Source organism: Xyrauchen texanus, chromosome 9 (assembly GCF_025860055.1).
Source record: "Xyrauchen texanus isolate HMW12.3.18 chromosome 9, RBS_HiC_50CHRs, whole genome shotgun sequence".
Classification (NCBI taxonomy): domain Eukaryota; kingdom Metazoa; phylum Chordata; class Actinopteri; order Cypriniformes; family Catostomidae; genus Xyrauchen; species Xyrauchen texanus.
The window spans coordinates 42,966,516-42,985,333 of NC_068284.1; the positions used below are offsets into that span (position 1 = coordinate 42,966,516).

Sequence of the window (18,818 nt, forward strand, 5' to 3'; positions counted from 1 at the left end):
GACACTTTGAGCCTACAATACTGAACCTTTTCACAATATTCTAATTTTCTGAGATTCTGAATTTGGGGTTTTCATAAGCTGTAAGCCATAATCATCAAAATTATATCAAATAAAGGCTTGAAATATCTTACTTTGCTTGTAATGAGTCTATATAATATATTAGTTTCACCTTTTAAGTTGAATTACTGAAATTAATGAACTTTTGCACGATATTCTAATTTTTCGAGTTTCACCTGTGTATATATATATATATATATATATATATATATATTTCTAATGTGTTTGTTCAATAGAGTTTTTTGAACAGATCAAATTTATTTTAGGTTTACTCAATTTATTTAGGTTTTAGCTTCACAAAGTATTTGTGTAAAGCCTACATCTTAATTTTATATCAAAGAAACACATTTTCGTCCAGAATTAAATTAATTTAAACTGACAAAAACATTTTCAGTGCATAGTTACATAGTTTTATAGGCTATATTCTATAGAAATGGCAATAAAAACAGTACAGCACTGGTTATTATTATTAGTGAGGATGAGCTAGACTTTTAAGAAAAATATTAATAGATAAATGTTTGTAAGAGATCAAAGTGTCAAAATGTAATTTCATAAAATATGTATGAATTAGAGGCGAAATGTACACTTTTTTAAAAAGTTTTTTTGAGCATTTTCTGTTGTGGTAGAGAGTAAACAAAGCTTTTTATTTTTGTAAGTGGAACTATTCAATTATAACACAATGGGCACCATAGAAGGTAAAAACATTTATTAAATGACATCAACTGAGACGTACACCAAATTTCTGGGATTACAGTGATTGACAGGCCAGTTAAACATATGAAAGACATTAAAGCACTTTATTTGTGGGGTTTGCATCTGAGAATAAGAATCCCAATCCTAGAACTGTTAAGGAATCTTCATGTAAATAAGACTTTGTACAGAAAGTAGCCATACAACTGCAAACAGAGAGAGCTTTGCCTCAGTGAAGGTTACTGCAGTCTCTCTGCCCACCTACGCCACTACTTACCATCACCACTAGATGGCAAAGAAGTCCCTCTGTCTTCAGACACTGCACTATCTGCAGTCACTAGCCTCTTGGCAATCTCTAGACATCCCACATTTATTAATTGAATCCTATTTGTGATTTTGCACGCCATCTTCTGGGATACCATAATATGTTTGCATCTATTTTTACCTGCTTTATAGCACCCCACGCCCCTCCCCCAATGGTTTAATGCTTTTTAAGTGGTAATTTGATTAAATGTGTCCCTTGAAATTAATAAAAAAATTCAATCAAATTTCTCACTTAAAAGTGAAAATTATCTCCCCATGTCCTCGTGTTTTTCCAAATTACTTTCTCTGTTCCTTGGAACACATACAGAGATGTTATGCAGAATGTCCAGGCTGCTCCGTTCTATACAATAAAAGCATATAATGTCCAGAGGCTGAAAAGCTCCAATAAGGAAAAAACAAAAAATAGCCATTTTCTGTTGTAATTGATTTCCCACAATGCTGAGTGGCATGGCTTCCTGTCTTTTGTGGTGGTTTGTCACTGGGAATTTGTGCACATTGTCTGGCTTTGCCATTTTCTGTGCTAAAAACACTTTTTAGAGTGATTTGCCACTGACCTGTGTCCATTTTGTAGATGTCAGAATTGGATACTTTTTGCACGTTCAATATCAAAGCAGCATCTGTCTGACTGATCGCCTTAAATATGACCAGTAATGGTTTCCTGATGCTCATCTCCTAAGCAAAGGCAGCAAGGGTGATGAAAACCTGCCTGTTAGAGTTTCTCTTTCTCTATGATCAGAATACCTTTGAGGGATATTATGAAAACAGAGCTTTCAGAACTTTCAGTTTTTGATCCTGAAAGAATGTTTCATAGCTGTGAAATACTGTGGTTTTCCTTACTGATCTTTTTTCTTTAAAGAGTATTAGGTGATAGCTTTAAACTGGAATATATAAATTCACTCTGAATACAACTAAAAAAATAGAATACACCATAATTTATATAAATGAGCCGAAATCAGTAACGAACAGCAGCATTTAATCCTCTTATTCTGTTGAAGAAGGGCCGCTTACTTCACTGTTCACGATAATTTATATAATTTAATAATATTTTTTGACCGGAAACAGTACAGGTTTTACTTTGTTTTTTTGTTTTTAATAAATTATAACATTTCTTCTTCCCTGAAGTAAAAACAATAAAATTATGCACTTCTTTTGGGATTTTATGTTTTAAAGATCTTATTGATATACAAATTCCTCGATGTCACCATTCATTTGCATATGCAAATAAGCAAATTTAATTGACTTCACTACATTAAAACCTACTAAACCCTTGGGGCAGATTGTTGACATCTGTTGAAATAGAAAAATAACATGACTTGAAAATCATGTTAGGACAATAATAGCCAGTAGATGGCAGCAGTGTTCTATGCAGCTACCTACTGTTTTATAATTCTTAATTTTATCACAAGTTATGCCTTTGAATATTTTTATTTAAACATTATCAAACTATTATTTGTCAAAGTTTAGGCTATGCTTTGCACTCTGAATGTTTTATAGTCCTCCACACCCTTCATTTCTGTGTGTGTTTGTTCTGCTTTTTTTTGTCTTTTCCATTCATTTCCTATGGCCGAACAGTAAAGTTCTTAATGATATTTATGATATTTCTAAAACCATTTGAAAGGCACATATGATAGAAGTTTTGAGCGAACTATTCCTTTAAGCATTGTTTTGGTGACGTGAAAATACCCTTGACAAAATCTTTTAGTGTTCGTAGTCTTTTAAGTGTTTTTAAACTTTAATGAATCACATTTTACTCAGCAAGATCTGTTTTACTGGTGAATCTATCAGTCAGACTTTGAACCTGATATCCCACACATCTCAGTTGTGAATCCATCTGGAAAAACTTTGTGTGTGTGTGTGATAGAGAGAGAGAGAGAGAGAGAGACAAAAAAAGAGCAAAAGAGAAAGAAACAGCATTGCCTATGCAGCAGAATCACAACATGTTGTAAAGAATGCATACATTTAAAAACTTCCTTGAAAAAAATTTGTTATAATTGGCAATTATAAATAAATGTCATTCATACATTCAAATCCTTTTTGGGGCCACTGTTCATGAAAATTGGTAATGTCAGTTTGCTGACCTCTATCTGAGGTGAGATCACAATGATGGCAATTATTCTGTGTTCTTGTGTTAACAGGCTCAGTGAACTCAAGTCTATTGTTGCTTCAGCAGATGTGGCACCCAAAAATCAGACACAGAAAGCCAAAAGCATTATACAAAAGGTTGTGTTGTCTGCTGTGGTGAGGATTCTTGCTCAAAGTAAATTTAAATTAAATAAAAAAGCACTCTTAATGCACCCTGACATAATCTTCACACACTTGTAGTCTGTCTCTGTGAATTACACATAGACAATTGTGTGACTATTATTGAAATATATTTGCACATGTGCTAAAGATTCTGTTGTGGGTTTATGCGAACTTGTTTTATGCAGCTCACGTATGACAAAATATGTGTATTTCTTCTCACGACACATGTCAAGAAAATGTTCAGTACGAAACAAATATAAAATAATATTTTGAATAAAACAAATGAAGCCTTCATTAAAGACCATTACATTTTTTAAATGTATTTATTTATTTGCAGCGTAACAGTATTTTCAGGACTTTTACCATAATGTGTCCGGATATTTTACATTTGCTTTTCCCATTGATTTCAATGATGATTCTCATTACCGTAACACAGTATTATTTACTATTTTACAATAACAAAACTACTTAGGTACAAAGATTTTCTCTATTAAAATCAGCAAAAATGAAAGGCAGTATCAAGGAAGAACTAATATGATGTATAAATACTTAATATTTTTTCGCATTGTGGTAGTGAGAATTGGGACATAAAATGTGCATAACTGTCATGAAAATAATGTCACAATGTAAACAAATCTTAATGCCTTTGTAATTAATTTATAAATCTAATGGCAAAATATAATTTCTTATTTCTTTCTTTTGATTTTGGAGTAAAATAGGACCAGGTTATTTTCTTGACAGGTTTTGTGAGAATCACCCATTTGTGTGGCCCAAATATCTCCAAATGTCCTCACAAATATAGAGAGTAATTTCTATCGTGTTATATTTCATATCTAATAATACTGTGGCAAGTTGGAGGGCAGGACCGTGATGACGCATGCCCGGCCCCTAATCAGGCTAGTCAAGCCGAGAGAGAGAGAGACTTACAGGCAGCTGCCCTGTCTGTGTTTATGTTTGTGTGTTTTTGTTTTAAGTTAATCATTAAATTATTATTTATATTATCAAGCCAGTTCTTGGAGGGATGTGCTGTAGTATAGTCCTTGCCACTACCATCCACCCCAAAGGAGCAGCCGTGGGCATCCGCTGGGGGACAGAGGAGCCCGGCTGCCTGAAAGCGTAGGAATGACCGCCGACCATGAGGGGAGGTGGGGATCCTGCCAGGGGCGATCCCTACCGGCCGCTAAAACATGGTGGGGTCAAAGGAAACACTGCTGTCCGCAAGCGGGGAAGGGCTCACTACCGACCGCCTAGAGCATGAGAACCGCTGCCAGGGGCGGAGGAGACCCCTACTGTCCACCAAAAGGCGGCGGGGCGTTCCGTCCATCTGGAGGACTACCTCTGATCCACACTGGGTGGATTGGCTGTCATCCACTATAGGGTGGATGAGTGACCAAGGACCATGCTATGGCGTATCAGAGAACCGTCGAGTATGTTTTAATTTTTCTCTCCTCTCTCTCTCCCGCTGTCGCTCTGTGTTGGCCCTCTCTTTTTTTTTTTTTTTTTGCTCAACATTTCTACCTCTCATGTTCGAGAAGGCAGGGAAAACATGCCAGCGGGGGTGGGGTGGGGGGATGTTCTACATGCCGGGGGCTCCCCGGCCTGAAGGAAAAGAGGGAGGAGTGTGGCAGGGAGGAGTGTGGCAAGGAGGAGGGCGGGGCCGGGCCGTGATGACGCACTCCCGGCCCCTAATCAGGCTAATCAAGCCGACGAGAGGGATAAGGGCCACCGGAGGCGACAGTTTGTGAGAGAGAGAGTTACAGGCAGCTGCACTCTATGTGTTTATGTTTGTGTGATTTTGTTTTTAGTCAATCATTAAATTATTATTTATATTGTCAAGCCAGTTCGTGTGATATGAGCGTGAAGCAATCATCTGTGTTCCGCAACTGCTTTCGGGTCCTTGAATAATGTATAACGTGCGAGTAAGGGCAGCCGGTGGACTTTCTGGTGCCCTCCTAGGATAAGATGGTGCCCCCCTAGGGAGTTGGTGCCCTACACAGACTGCATAGTCTGCTTATAGGGAGCGGCGGTACTGACTGGTTATTTTCAGCACCTTCAGCAAAGAGTTTTCTTCTTATCTAGAACTATTTAATTATTCATTAAAAAAACACATACTGCCTACTGTTCTTGAGTTGGCTATGTTCTTTAGCATTTCAAAAGGTTTTTGATGTACTGTGACATTATTTGTTTTTCATATCAGCATTCTGGGACTCATAGACCACACATACTTTATATGGATTTTTAAAGAACTAGAGGATAAAAAGTTTTTTGTTGAACCTATAAGTTACTCCAAAATTGAATCAGGCTGCAAAAGCTTTATGTTCTAATTGGAATCTTTATATCTGGAATTCCCTGAGGGCAGGGGAGGATGACACCTCCCGTTCCCCCGGGGTCAGCCTGACGTGGAGCAGATGGCCCAGGCCACCAAACCCCATCTCTCCCCTCTTTTCATTCCAGGTGAGGGAACCCACTGCCACAGGTGTGGGCGGGAGGCTTGGGCCGGTCTGCTGGAGTTGCTGGGTCATGTCCGAGATCTGTGCCCAGTAATGGAGGTGGGGGCCTTGATCCAGGTTTCAGACACTTCACAGACCGCTCTCGTTCGAGCAGGGATGTACCAGATATTGGAGAGTGTCAAGGGGATTACATCCCAAGCCTTGGTGGATTCAGGTTGTAATCAAACCTACATTCATCAATGCTTGGTTCAAAACAGGCCATTGGATGAGGATAAGGGTGAGGTGTGTGCATGGGGATATTCAGGTTTATCCCATAGTGACTGTCACTATAATGTACCGGGGACAAAAGCATAATGTTGAGGCGTGGTTAGTACTCGCCTCAGTCCTCGCCTCACCCATCCACTAATTTTGGGAATTAATTGGCCTGCTTTTCGATTATTATTGAAGGGGTTGTGTGTGGATGGGTCCTGTAAGAAAATGGGTCGTGTGATATGGGCAAAGTGCTGGCTGGGGAGGCGTGGCCTGGGCCGTCTGCATCTGCTCCATGTCAGGCTGACCCCAGGGAATGGGAGGTGTCATCCTCCCCTGCCCTTAGGGAATTCCTGAGAGAAGAATTCCCTTTAGAGCAGACACGAGATGAAACCCTGAAGCACACATTTGACCAAGTGATATTGATTGATGTTCAATGTCTTCAGCCAGGCATCGCCCTCTCATATCCATATTTTTCAATTATAAAGGATTGGTTGTATAGAGTGACAGAGGATGCTAGGACAAATGAAAATACAACCCAGTTGTTGGTACCATAGAGCCATTGTGAAATGTTATTGCAGGTGGCTCATTATAATCCGATGGCAGGCCACTTGGGACAGGGGAAAGGACTAAGCTGTCTCATGGCCATTTTCTATTGGCCGGCATTCACAGGGATGTTCGCTGGTGGTGTGCAGCGATTAAATCAATTCGGACAAGCATGTACCATCCACAAATGAACAGCTTGTCCGAACGATTTAATAAAACCTTAAAGAATATGATTTGTAAGTTTGTGCATGAAGATGCTTGGAACTGGGATAAGTGGCTCGAACCGTGTTATTTGCAGTGAGGTCCCGCAAGCTTCCAAAAGGTTTTCCCCATTTTAATGTTATATGATTGTAAGCCCCGTGGCATGATAGACGTCATGAAGGAAAATTGGGATGAGGGACCTTCACAGAGCAAAACTGAAATTCAATACGTTCTTAACCTGAGAGCAAAACTCCACACTGGGGCAACTATTTTTGTGTTTATATGACAAAGCAATCAAAAGTTATAGCATTAAAAGGATAATTTATCCTAGTGTACAAAAACGTCTCTAAGTGTCCAAAAGCTTCTCCAAACAAACACAACATAATAATTGTACATATGAACTAATTACATATATAAACATAACATTGACTAAAGGTTTGCATAGAATGCAGAAATTATTTTAGTAATGAGATTTCACAAGAGTTTGTCGCGAGTTTAATTCTGTGCCATTTGAGTCATCATTGAGTCTGTGTCATGTACTTGGCGGCATCTCCTGGTGGCCATATGTAACAGTCACCAATCACATGTCTCTCTGCCCAAACACTACATCATTCCCAATTACATCACCTGATCCAGGAAAGCTGAAGTGTTTTCAGCCAGATAACCAGATGCTGTGTGCACATTGTGCTTTGTCTGGATTATCTAATGATCTATGCATCTGATTACCTTGTGTGTAGGCTCGTTTGAAAGATTATCGCCTCCTCTAAGTAATGGCATGTGATATTTTATGTTATGTTTATTTTTTGTGAAGTTATAAGTGTAAACACGACATACAAGCAACACCTGTTCACATTATACAAACAGTAAGTGTGAAAGTCGCTATATTTTTGTCTGTGAGTGAACCAAGGGAGTAGGCTGGTCGTATTCTACTCTGTGAGAGCTTTCCAACAACATATATCTGTATGATGGTCTAATATTTTTACTGATTGCGATAACATGTAGGCTTCAATGCAATTTTTTTTATTTTTTATTAATTATTAAAACAGAACACTTCTGATTTGTCAGTCAATTTCAAAGCAATTGCTCAGTTTTGGCCATAATGCCTTGTAAAGTGATTTCAAACGATACCTATTTAGTGTTGGTCATGACTGTTGTTATAAATATTTGGACAATTATTTTTTCACGCGGGCCTGGACCCATCCAAGCATAAAGGGTTTTAAGAAATAGAACCTGTTTAACGTCTTACCAAAATCCCTAGGTTTTGATTGCAGACATTGGTATCTGGGCAAATTTGAGGACAGTTTGTGACATCTGAAATATATTCTGAAAGGAGACACACGTGAGTCTTTTGTTCTCTAGAGAAAAATTTTGAAAAGCAGGAGACTTAAGACAAAACCTCAGTTTCCATTGAATCTCATTGCTGTTTAAGAAACATTTGTTTTCTACATGGGAACAAGCCTGAATGCGTTTGCCTTGAATTGAATGTTATGTGTGTGTGTGTGTGTGTGTGAGAGAGAGAGAGAGAGAGAGAGAGAGACAGAGAGAGAGAGAGAGAGAGAGAGAGAGAGAGAGAGAGAGAGAGAGAGAGAGAGAGAGAGAGAGAGAGAGACACCCTCTTTGGATGGTTTTGACTTTGGTTTGGATGCCTCAGTCTAAAACCCCCGAATGATGCTTGTGTTTACACAGCGCGCGGTGTCTCAACGGTGGATGTAAATATCTGTTTATTCACTGAAACGCGCACGACAGCAGAATCGATTCACGAGCATCGCTAAAGGAACCTCTGAAAAGCCCCTCTGATTCCACGCCAAGAACACGCGCCGTGGGAGGATGCGTTGAGTTATTAACAAAGGTTATTACATCCTAAACCATTTAAGGATTGAAAACGACAGTCATATATTAATAGGCAACTGATCTTTCTCAATTTTAAAGCGTTTCAGCGGACACATACTCACTGCGCTGTGCGTCTTAACGCTGGACTGCTCTTTTGGATCCGTGCCACGGTTGTCTCTCTCCGTCGGTCTCCGTCCGTCGCCCGTTCAACGAACCACACCTACTCCTGGTATCCTCCCTGAATTACAGCAGTGTACGCACCGGATCCCCGTTTCATCCTGAAAGGGACATTGTGTCTCCGTGAGCAGGTGGACAAAACTGCGCTATAAACGCCCGGTGCGCACCCGATCCTCTCAGAGCCGCCCTGTGTCGGACCGATGTCAGCCCGGTGTGTGTGATAAGTCTGAAGGAGAGGCAGGTGAACAGAGGAGGAATTTATTCGCCCGAAGGCGAGCGCAGCTTTGTCCCGCATCCTGCGCCAAGAAGAAACGCATCACCTGGAGGATTTAAACGCACCGACATCCAACTTACCAGGTGAGCCAGTCAGTTGCGGCTGAATATTATTAAATGCACAATAAGGAATGAAAGTATGGTTCTTTAACTAATATCAAGTCTGGCCAAAAAAATCATAAAGAAATGTGAATTGAATGGATGGAATGTTCCTTTAGGAATTTCTATCATCATTTGGCATCAATCAATGGGAGCAAATAAGTCTGTATTTAAGAATAAAAAAATGATCCTTCATATAGGATTCTATTTCATTTTCAGAGTCCTTTTGGATATGGTGCAATCTGTGGTAAACTCTACTTGTATTGGAATAATGCTACTGGACAGTTCAATTACACAGGGGAGCTAGGAGTTTTTTAAATCCTGGAAGATTTTCTTTAAATTCCTTGTGCTAAGAGACATTTTTCCCCTACTGATAATCATAATAGTCATGTTGGGAACTATGTGTTCTAAAAGATCTAGCTTTTGTGTGTTATGTTGGAATTCAAAGAAAAATCAAATCAGGAACCTTTAGGATGCGTTGCAAATCATGAATCCTGTATGCATTCCTTTTGGATTTTTGACTTAAGGTATGATCATTTTTCCAGGCTTATTTGGATTTTATATACAGGGCTCTTTCTTTCCCCCCAAGGCTTATTGGTCTCCAGCAGTATGTCTTACAGATCATGCCTGAAGATTTATATCTTGCTAAACTGTTTTAGTTTGTAATTCACTCACGTGCAGGGCACCAAAGGTCTGCTGCGGTGTGGTTGCAATGCAAATCCTTCTATTGTTGTGCATGCATGCACACCTCAGGTCCACTGATGTTGAATATACGCCTCTTGCTGGTAATAAACAAACCTTCTCCTGTGCCAGGCTTATGTAAAGCACATTTGGCATGTCAGTGGGGTGTTTGAAGACAAAGCTGTTGTATATTGGCGGATATGGGAGGATTGGAGGATCACGTCAGATTGAGCTTTGGGGTATACATGCATGCAGGGGCGGCACCAGCGAATTTTGATTGCTGGTGCTGAAGAGGTGCTAAATCACGGACAGGGGGAGCTGAGCTTTGATCTCTAAATATATGCATAACCTGGCATGGCCAAGCAATTTTATTAATAACAGTTTGCATGTGGTGACAACAGCAGTGAAATCTCTATGCTGCAGACTCAATAAAACAGGCAACACACTTTCAGGGGTGACTTTTTACAGTACTGTCTGAAGCAGGTACAGCAAAACATTGTACCCTTACTGGGGGTCTAGGGACATGCCCCCCCCCCCGGGAGAAACTTTTTGCAAATATGGCGCTAAAGCATTTAATTCTGGTGACTTTAGGAACAGCATTTTTACCTTTTCACAAGTAAATATCTTGTGTTGCAATTAAAGTAACTACAGGCTACAAAGCTTTGCTAAAGGCTTATTCACATAGCACATCCAGCACTAATCAAAATCAGCTAAAAAATCAAACAAAAAAAAAACATGCAAAACATGCAATGATACTTTTTTATACCTGTTTGGTTGGAAAATGGCTTTACCTTGAGTTGTTTAAAAGCTGCAAACGCAGGTGTTGAACTTAATAAAGGCATTGTTCATTACTGCCAAATGAAGTATGTACCCGCAGGTCTTGATTCAAAATATCGCTGTCACCGTATAAACGGGGAGAACTGTAAATTGACACCTACATGTTGCAAAATCGTCTGTGACTTCTCTTAAAAAACAGCCAGTTTTATCATAATTAACTCCACACATTGTTCACTCCAATAGGATTGTCGAGAGCAAGGGCGAGTCTAGCCTAAAAAGGAGCTCAGCACCCCTAAAACTTGGAGTAAGAAATGTTGTTATTCTAAAAATTTTGTTCGTCTTTGACAAGGTTAAATAATGTCCAAAACATACTCCGTAGTTTGTGGTTTAAAATGTATGTGTTAAGGGTGAAAATGAAAACACCCCCGCTTAGCAAATGGTGTCATCCTCTTCTCTTCTTCTACTTCTCCTCTGTACCTGCACCGCTCAGCACGACCGTCATCCAGCGCGAAACACACGCAGAGGGAGAACCTGTTATGTAGTGTTGTGAATCAACTATGTTGCTCCAAAGCTGTGTCTCTCACTTCTTTCCTTTTACCTAGAGTTGTTCCGATTCCGAAACCATATCGGTGAGTACTGGAGTCAGTATCCTGAATCACCATGGTACACCTATAATAAGTGTTTATTTTCGGACTATTTTAGTCCAGCGGGTCACCGCCGCTGTGGAGTAGCACAGGACCTGGGTGACTCGTCCATAGTCATAAACGGAGAGAAGTAGCGCCGGTTACAATGTTCTTCTGCAAGACGCATGCAATTCTGTTTATTAACTGCTAGAACGTGAAACAAAAACAGCAGCGCGACAAATAAACTGCGTACCTGTGTAGTGCGTAGGCCTACGTGTCTCTGTTGGTAAAGTTTATCGTTAATTGGATACTCATTTTAACAATCGGGAGTCATGTAAACATGACATCACGTGCATCTTTTCTGGTCAGTCGTCATGGAAACATGAAGCCCTGGCGTTTGGACCAGAGTAAAACAAACATATCACTGTATACCACCAGTATGTGTGAAAACACTCACTGTGGCTTTTGAAATGAATTAATATTCATTCCTAGATTTATATCTGTTATTTTTCAGTTGTGGCTGACTATCAAACTAGACAATAAAAGAAAGTTTAATGTTTTTCTTTTGCTGTATTTATTCATTCCTCACACAGAGGATTTAACCTGAACCAGGCTTAACTCCTGAACTCCTAGCATTACTCTCTCTCTCTCTCTCTCTCTCTCTCTCTCTCTCTCTCTCTCTCTCTCTCTCTGTGTGTGTGTGTGTGGCCTGCCAGTGAGCAATGGACATATGACAGTTCTTTAAAAGAAAAAAGACAGATTCAGGTGAGAGACTAGGGACAGTCCATAATGACCTCTGTCTTGTTTTTTGTTTTTTTTTTGTTCTTCTGAAAAGTGTTAAGCTAAAGTAACAGATAATGCAAACCAGCTATCTGTTGTTGTATCAAATTACTTATCTAGGCAATCCCCTGCTTTTATTTTTTTTATTTATTACCAACCTACAATGGAGAATACAGCTTCTCTTGTGAAAGGAATTTGTGATTTAAAAAAGTTTCTAAGCCCAATAATAATAATAATAAAGACATTTAAAATGACACGCCTCTGTGTGCCTTTTGATCATATCCTTAGAATCTGTAAATGGTCTCCATACCATTTTTGTGACATGACAAACTGACCTCAACTCTCCTGCCTACAATATATTTGTGTATGATTGTCAGTGCCAAGGGAAAGAGAGGGAGATGGAGAAGGAGAAAGGGAAAGGGAGAGCATGCAGGAAGAACCAGGTGAGGAAACAACAACAATAAATTGACAATGACATATAGTGAATAGTGGCAAGCAAAACAGTAACTACTCATACCCCTATACTAACTTATTGGCATTAAGTAGCCTATATTACATTTACTTTTTGTAACATTATTTTACACCACATTTTTTCATAATAAAGGAGGAGGAAAACAACAGGGAGAGTCCATAAGGGATGAGAGGGAATTGACTAGTGAAAGAAATGAAGAGACAGAGGGAGTGCAACATAGAGACCACCAAGCCAAAGCAGCAGAGACAGAAGAGAGCTGTTCAGACTTAGGGGATAAGGACACTGGTCCTAAACAGTTAAAGCTGTCTCAATACCCTCATACTCTGTTTGGCACACAAAAAAAGTGCCTTTCAAGAACCATTTTTTGTAAATAATTTACAGAAGATGAATTACATTTTGTTGTTCAAGTACCTGTTGCTTTGTTCAATGACAATAAAGTTGAATCTAATCTAACCAATCTGATGACTGTTGATACAAAAGGAGGCACATGGAGTTAACAGTCAGGAAAAGCAGCTGAGTGAAGAAGGTTTTGTGTTTGTTACAGGGGGCTGTCTGTGTGAACTCTCACAATTAAGCTGGTGCTCTGAAAAGGTCTAAAAAAAAAAAAAGAAGAAAAAAATCTGGATTTTGGAGTTAGTTATCAATGTTAAAATGATAAAGTTATTTTTCAATAGACATATTTTTTGTTTTTGTGTGAAAAGAGGGTGGGTGGTGGCAGTGGGGCTCATTGGGTGCTCAGCACCCCTAAAGCTCTGACCCTAGAATCGCCCCTGGTCGAGAGTAAAACATGTTGAAGATTAGTGGACAGGTGGCCAATCCATTAAGTTATATGCTGTTTCCTCACAAAAGCAGTTTATTATTTGTTAGGGTCCGGGTTTGCTATTTTACTGGGGCTGCTCCACCATTACCGAGAGTTGTTGTGAGACATGCAGTTGGAGTGCGCTTAATAAAGTTCCAACAGTTAAGTTAAACTCCTTATCTGCTCTGTGTATCATGACGGTAAATATTCCACTTGATCGTTTTCTGTTCTATTTATGTCATTTCTGTTTTTACGGAGTGAGAAACGCTCCAAATTATACAGTTCATGAGCTGTCTGTACGATTCTGACTATTTTGCTAAACGGTTTAACTTATTCTTTGAAGGAATCGACTCAAATTAGTAATTCATTTGTAAATCGGGCATAGTTCTGATGCTTAAAAGGTGACAGAAATACGGGACACATGGCATGATTGAAAATGTTTCTTCATACAATCTTCATACAGAGGATGGGGGTGCTACCGGGTTGCTACGGACTTTCTTGGGGAGGCTGAATCACACGCTAGCCCTTCCCTAGTGCCACCTCTGCATGCATGATTCAAATACTATCACAAAATGAATTTAGCTTTTGTGCTAAGTTTATATGTGATGATTGTTTGGTTTTTGTGGCTTGTGTAAGTTTGCATAATTTATCAGGTCAAACTGGTTCTCCTATTTTTGAGGAAACCTAACCTTTTATGAGCAAAACTTTCCTGTACCCTTTAAAAAGTATGGTGGTGGCATCATGGTAAAGTGATGGTACATTGATATATATATACACACACCATTGCACTTAATGGCTACCTTCACAAAGGTTTATCATATATGGTTTCCAATATACCACAGTTACTACAATTATTGTTGCTACAGTAAAATCACAAGTAGTTAATATCTCCTTCAGCGTATAATGCTTTCAGTATCTGAAAAGAAGTTGGGGCAGTTCTAAAGTTACATCAAGTTTATTGCATTAACTATAACTGTAGTAACTAGTACAGTATGTAGGTGGAAACTGGTTACCATGTGGACGTTTTTTTGTAAGGGTACTATATTGCAGTGGTTTTCAAACTGGAGTCCGAATATTCCCAGAAGGGTTGCAAGGGAGCCGTTTAAAGAATAAAGAAGATTTTACAAAAGGCATATTTTAGGGCAAAGTTAACTTGTTAATTTAGTTCACCTGCACAGATGTTGTAGCGCCTATAGTGTTAATTTCACCAGAAAACTGCAGTGAAACTTCAGCACGTGAAATTTTATTTAATGAAGGGGGTCCTGCAAGGTCCTTGGCATCAAAAAGCATCCAAGGCACTTTAAAGAATCCTAATCCTAAAAACATGGTAGTACCATGGTAGTACCAAAAACATGGTAGTACCATACAGTTTTGTAATAAGATTTATTATGGTGGCATTTCCAAAACATTTATGGCAATACTATGGTACAGTGCTCCAGACTGTGACTAAAATGGTCGCAAATGTGACCAAAAATAATTGTATAGGTTGTTTGCGTTCATATGCGGTTTTGTCAGGTATCATCTTGTGAGTTATTATATACATCATTAGAGCTCGCACCAGTGTATCTCGTGCCACTTTTCACCCATTCTGTTGTGACGAGCATGCTGCAGCGCACACAACAACAAACCCAGCATGAGAGAATCGTGAACAAATGACTCTTTTGAACTGGGTCTTTTTCATGAATCGCCCAAAAAGAATGAGACTTATATCTCTGCAGAACAAAAATGGGCTTTTCCCAATCTGTCGGCGTTTTCAAACCATTGAGATTCCCTACATTCATTGGATAGTTTAGAAACACCCATCCCGGTTTGAAAACGCCCACAGATTTGAAAACGTCTCCGGTTACACTTGTAACCTCGGTTGTCTTAGTTGAAGGGAACGAGACATTGCCGTAAGCACTATGGAGGAATTGTCCTCATACAACCTTTTTGAAACCCTTATATAATCCTCTGATTGGCAATGGTGTCTGAGACCCGCCTATTTAGGCATGCATTAGGCCTATATAAGCGGCATGCATTAGGCTTATATATGACTCACAAGAGTGAGTCACTCGAATTTGAAATTCTGAAGTAGTGGTGTGACCAGCTTTGCCAATGTCTCGTTCCCTTTATCTGAGGGAACCGAGGTTACATGTGTAACCGGAGATGTTCCCTATTGATTCAGTTCACTCGACATTGCCGTAAGCACTATGGGGAACGGAATCCAGTCATGCTGCACTACGTGACATTACACTCCCAGAGTTAAAACACTAAAAAGGGATATTATAAGGAGTCACAGGCCACAGGCTGATAAGTCATATTAAAGGGATTATAGTTGGTAGCCACCCATAGTAAGGGCTTGGGCTCACCCACTTGAATGTAAGGAGCACTCTATACATAGGGGACTTGTGAGGAGATGAACGGCACATCCAGGTTGTAAAATCTCGTAAATGTGTTTTGCAAGGACCGTCCTGCTGCCAAACATATGTTCTGTAAGGACACACCATTTCTGCACACCCACGAAGAGGCCATGCCTGAATGTGCTTTGATGGCAATAGAGCAATTCAAGCCCTGTGATTCGTAAGCAAGGTCGATCGCATCAATGATCCAGTGAAAGAGCCTTCGTTTGGAGACTGAACATTCCTTTTGTGCGTCCTTCATAACAAATAAAGAGCTGATCCGAAAGCCTGAGCTGATCCGACAGCCTAAGCTGACAGGCGTGCTCAACACATGTATGCAATGCCCTCACCGGGTGTAACATATGCATAGATTGCTCTTCATCTGAATTAAACAGTGGAAAAAAGAAGGCTTGCAAACGAACCACCTGAGCCCTGAAGGGCATTGATAAAACCTTAGGCACGTAGCCTTTTATACATTTAAATGTTGTTTAAATGACAAGCCAGCCTCCAGTGTTCATCACAGACTAAGCCAATTCTGGCTCGTCGTGTTCCGTTCAGAGGCCACACATATAGGTTCCACAGCTCTGGCTGGGGATGGCAAATCGTGCCTTGTGCTTGCCTCAGCGGAATGTCCCATGGAGGGCCATCTAGTATTTCTATCATCTTCGGAAACCAGAACTTTTTGAGCCATTTTGGCGCAACTAATGCCACTACTGTTCTGTTATACGAATGAGTCAGCACGTGGTGATTCACAATGTCAGAATGAAAAGTTCTCAGAGCTTGAAAGACAGCCAGTAGTTTTGCACCTGTCCAAGTACCGAAAGTCGGGCATCCATCGCACACCATGCCCAAACCTGTGTTGGATGCTTGACCCAGCCTACCCTGTTTGTTGAAGGCCTGTGCTGTCCATGGTACTAGAGTAGCAGACAGCGGCGAGAGGCACCAGGCGTGCTGCTTGAGCCAGTACTGGAGAGGTCTCATGTGGATGCTGCCACAATGAAACACAGCAATCTCTGAAATGACTTCAGAGGCAATGTATTCCCCAATTTGAACTGAGACAGACACTGAAGAATGGTTTGTTTGTGCTCGTTTGTGAGGTGTGCACGCATGCTCGTGGAGTTGAGACGAACCCCTAAAAAGGAGATTTGCTGGACCAGTTCACATTCAGACCCAGATTTTTCAGATCGAGAAAAGAAGCAAGTCTCTGTGTTTGCTCAGTAGTGCCTCTGATTGGGCTAGTAATAACTAATCATCAAGGTAATTCAAAACATGGACACCGTTCAATTTCAATGGGGCGAGCACCGCATCGATACATTTTGTGAACGTGCGGGGGGCCAGAAACAGGCTGAAAAGAAGGAATTTGAATTGATACGCAGTTCCCTCGAACGCGAATCTCAAAAAACGTTTGTGACGCGGTGCAATTGGTACATGAAAATATTTGTCCTTCAGATATATTGATGGAAACCAGTTCTGTTTCTGAGTTAACATTTTGAATGGGCACTTCGCGAGCACTCGATTCAATCATCTCAAACCTAGAATGGGCCGAAGCCTGCCTTCTTTCTTCGGAACGAGAAAATAACAGCTGTAAATCCTGCTGCGTGTGTCAGAGTCTGTGACAGTCTCTATCACGTATTTTGCAAGGAGACTGTGAATCCCTGCCTACAACATCGTGCATCCTGTTGTCGGACCACAGATTGCAGAACGCCAGTGAAGCAGGGTGGCCGGTGTACAAACTAAATCGTATAACCATGCTCAATCGTTTTTTTAACATCCAGTCTGACACGCCCATGAGGGCTTGCCACGCATCCATGCAGCGGGACAGCGGGTTTATTGATTCACTTGCTATAGGTGATTAGGCATCGCTCGCCATAGGGAAGTGGTTCAGCATAACATGCGGGGTGCATGATACGTGAAGAGAAAATGGACCTTTTTCTGAGAATGTGTGAACATTCCATGTTTGTACAATGGCTACTTTTCTCTCTTTTGCAAGAACAATATCTGTTTGAGTAATACACACAGATGCAAAATTTTGAACAATGTCCTGTTCCCGAGGAACAGTAATGGGGAAACACTGTCTGCCTCTTATTGAGCCTTCTTCATGAGCATGATTAATCAAAGATAAGGTGTTTGGGTGATGGCTGCTGGAAATGGGGCCAAAAATAAATTGTGATGATGTTGTTTTTAACATCAGTAATGACCTGACTGTACTTTGTGATCAGTTGAATGCCACTTTGGTGAATTAATGTACCAATTTCCTTCTGAAACAGCAAAATCTGTACATTATTCTAAACTTTTGGCTGCAAGTGTGTGTGTGTGTGTGTGTGTGTGTGTGTCTGTGTGTGTGTATATATATATACACTCACCTAAAGGATTATTAGGAACACATACTAATACTGTGTTTGACCCCCTTTCGCCTTCAGAACTGCCTTAATTCTACGTGGCATTGATTCAACAAGGTGCTGAAAGCATTCTTTAGAAATGTTGGCCCATATTGATAGGATAGCATCTTGCAATTGATGGAGATTTGCGGGATGCACATCCAGGGCACGAAGCTCCACATCCCAAAGATGCTGTATTGGGTTGAGATCTGGTGACTGTGGGGGCCATTTTAGTACAGTGGACTCATTGTCATGTTCAAGAAACCAATTTGAAATGATTCGAGCTTTGTGACATGGTGCATTATCCTGCTGGAAGTAGCCATCAGAGGATGGGTACATGGTGGCCATAAAGGGATGGACACGGTCAGAAACAATGCTCAGGTAGGCCGTGGCATTTAAACGATGCCCAATTGGCACTAAGGGGCCTAAAGTGTGCCAAGAAAACATCCCCCACACCATTACACCACCACCACCAGCCTGCACAGTGGTAACAAGGCATGATGGATCCATGTTCTCATTCTGTTTACGCCAAATTCTGACTCTACCATCTGAATGTCTCAACAGAAATCGAGACTCATCAGACCAGGCAACATTTTTCCAGTCTTCAACTGTCCAATTTTGGTGAGCTCTTGCAAATTGTAGCCTCTTTTTCCTATTTGTAGTGGAGATGAGTGGTACCGGTGGGGTCTTCTGCTGTTGTAGCCCATCCGCCTCAAGGTTGTGCGTGTTGTGGCTTCACAAATGCTTTGCTGCATACCTCGGTTGTAACGAGTGGTTATTTCAGGCAAAG

General features: G+C 40.5%; 1 protein-coding gene across 1 annotated transcript in view; it reads left to right on the forward strand.

The window, feature by feature from the left end:
• The first annotated feature begins 8,963 nt into the window (after positions 1–8,963).
• Positions 8,964–18,818, forward strand: part of LOC127648795 (semaphorin-6B-like) — a 188,204-nt gene continuing 178,349 nt past the window's right edge. Inside the window, exon 1 of the mRNA XM_052133558.1 lies at positions 8,964–9,125. The gene's annotated coding sequence lies outside the window, so the exon portion shown is untranslated. The remainder of the gene's footprint in view (positions 9,126–18,818) is intronic.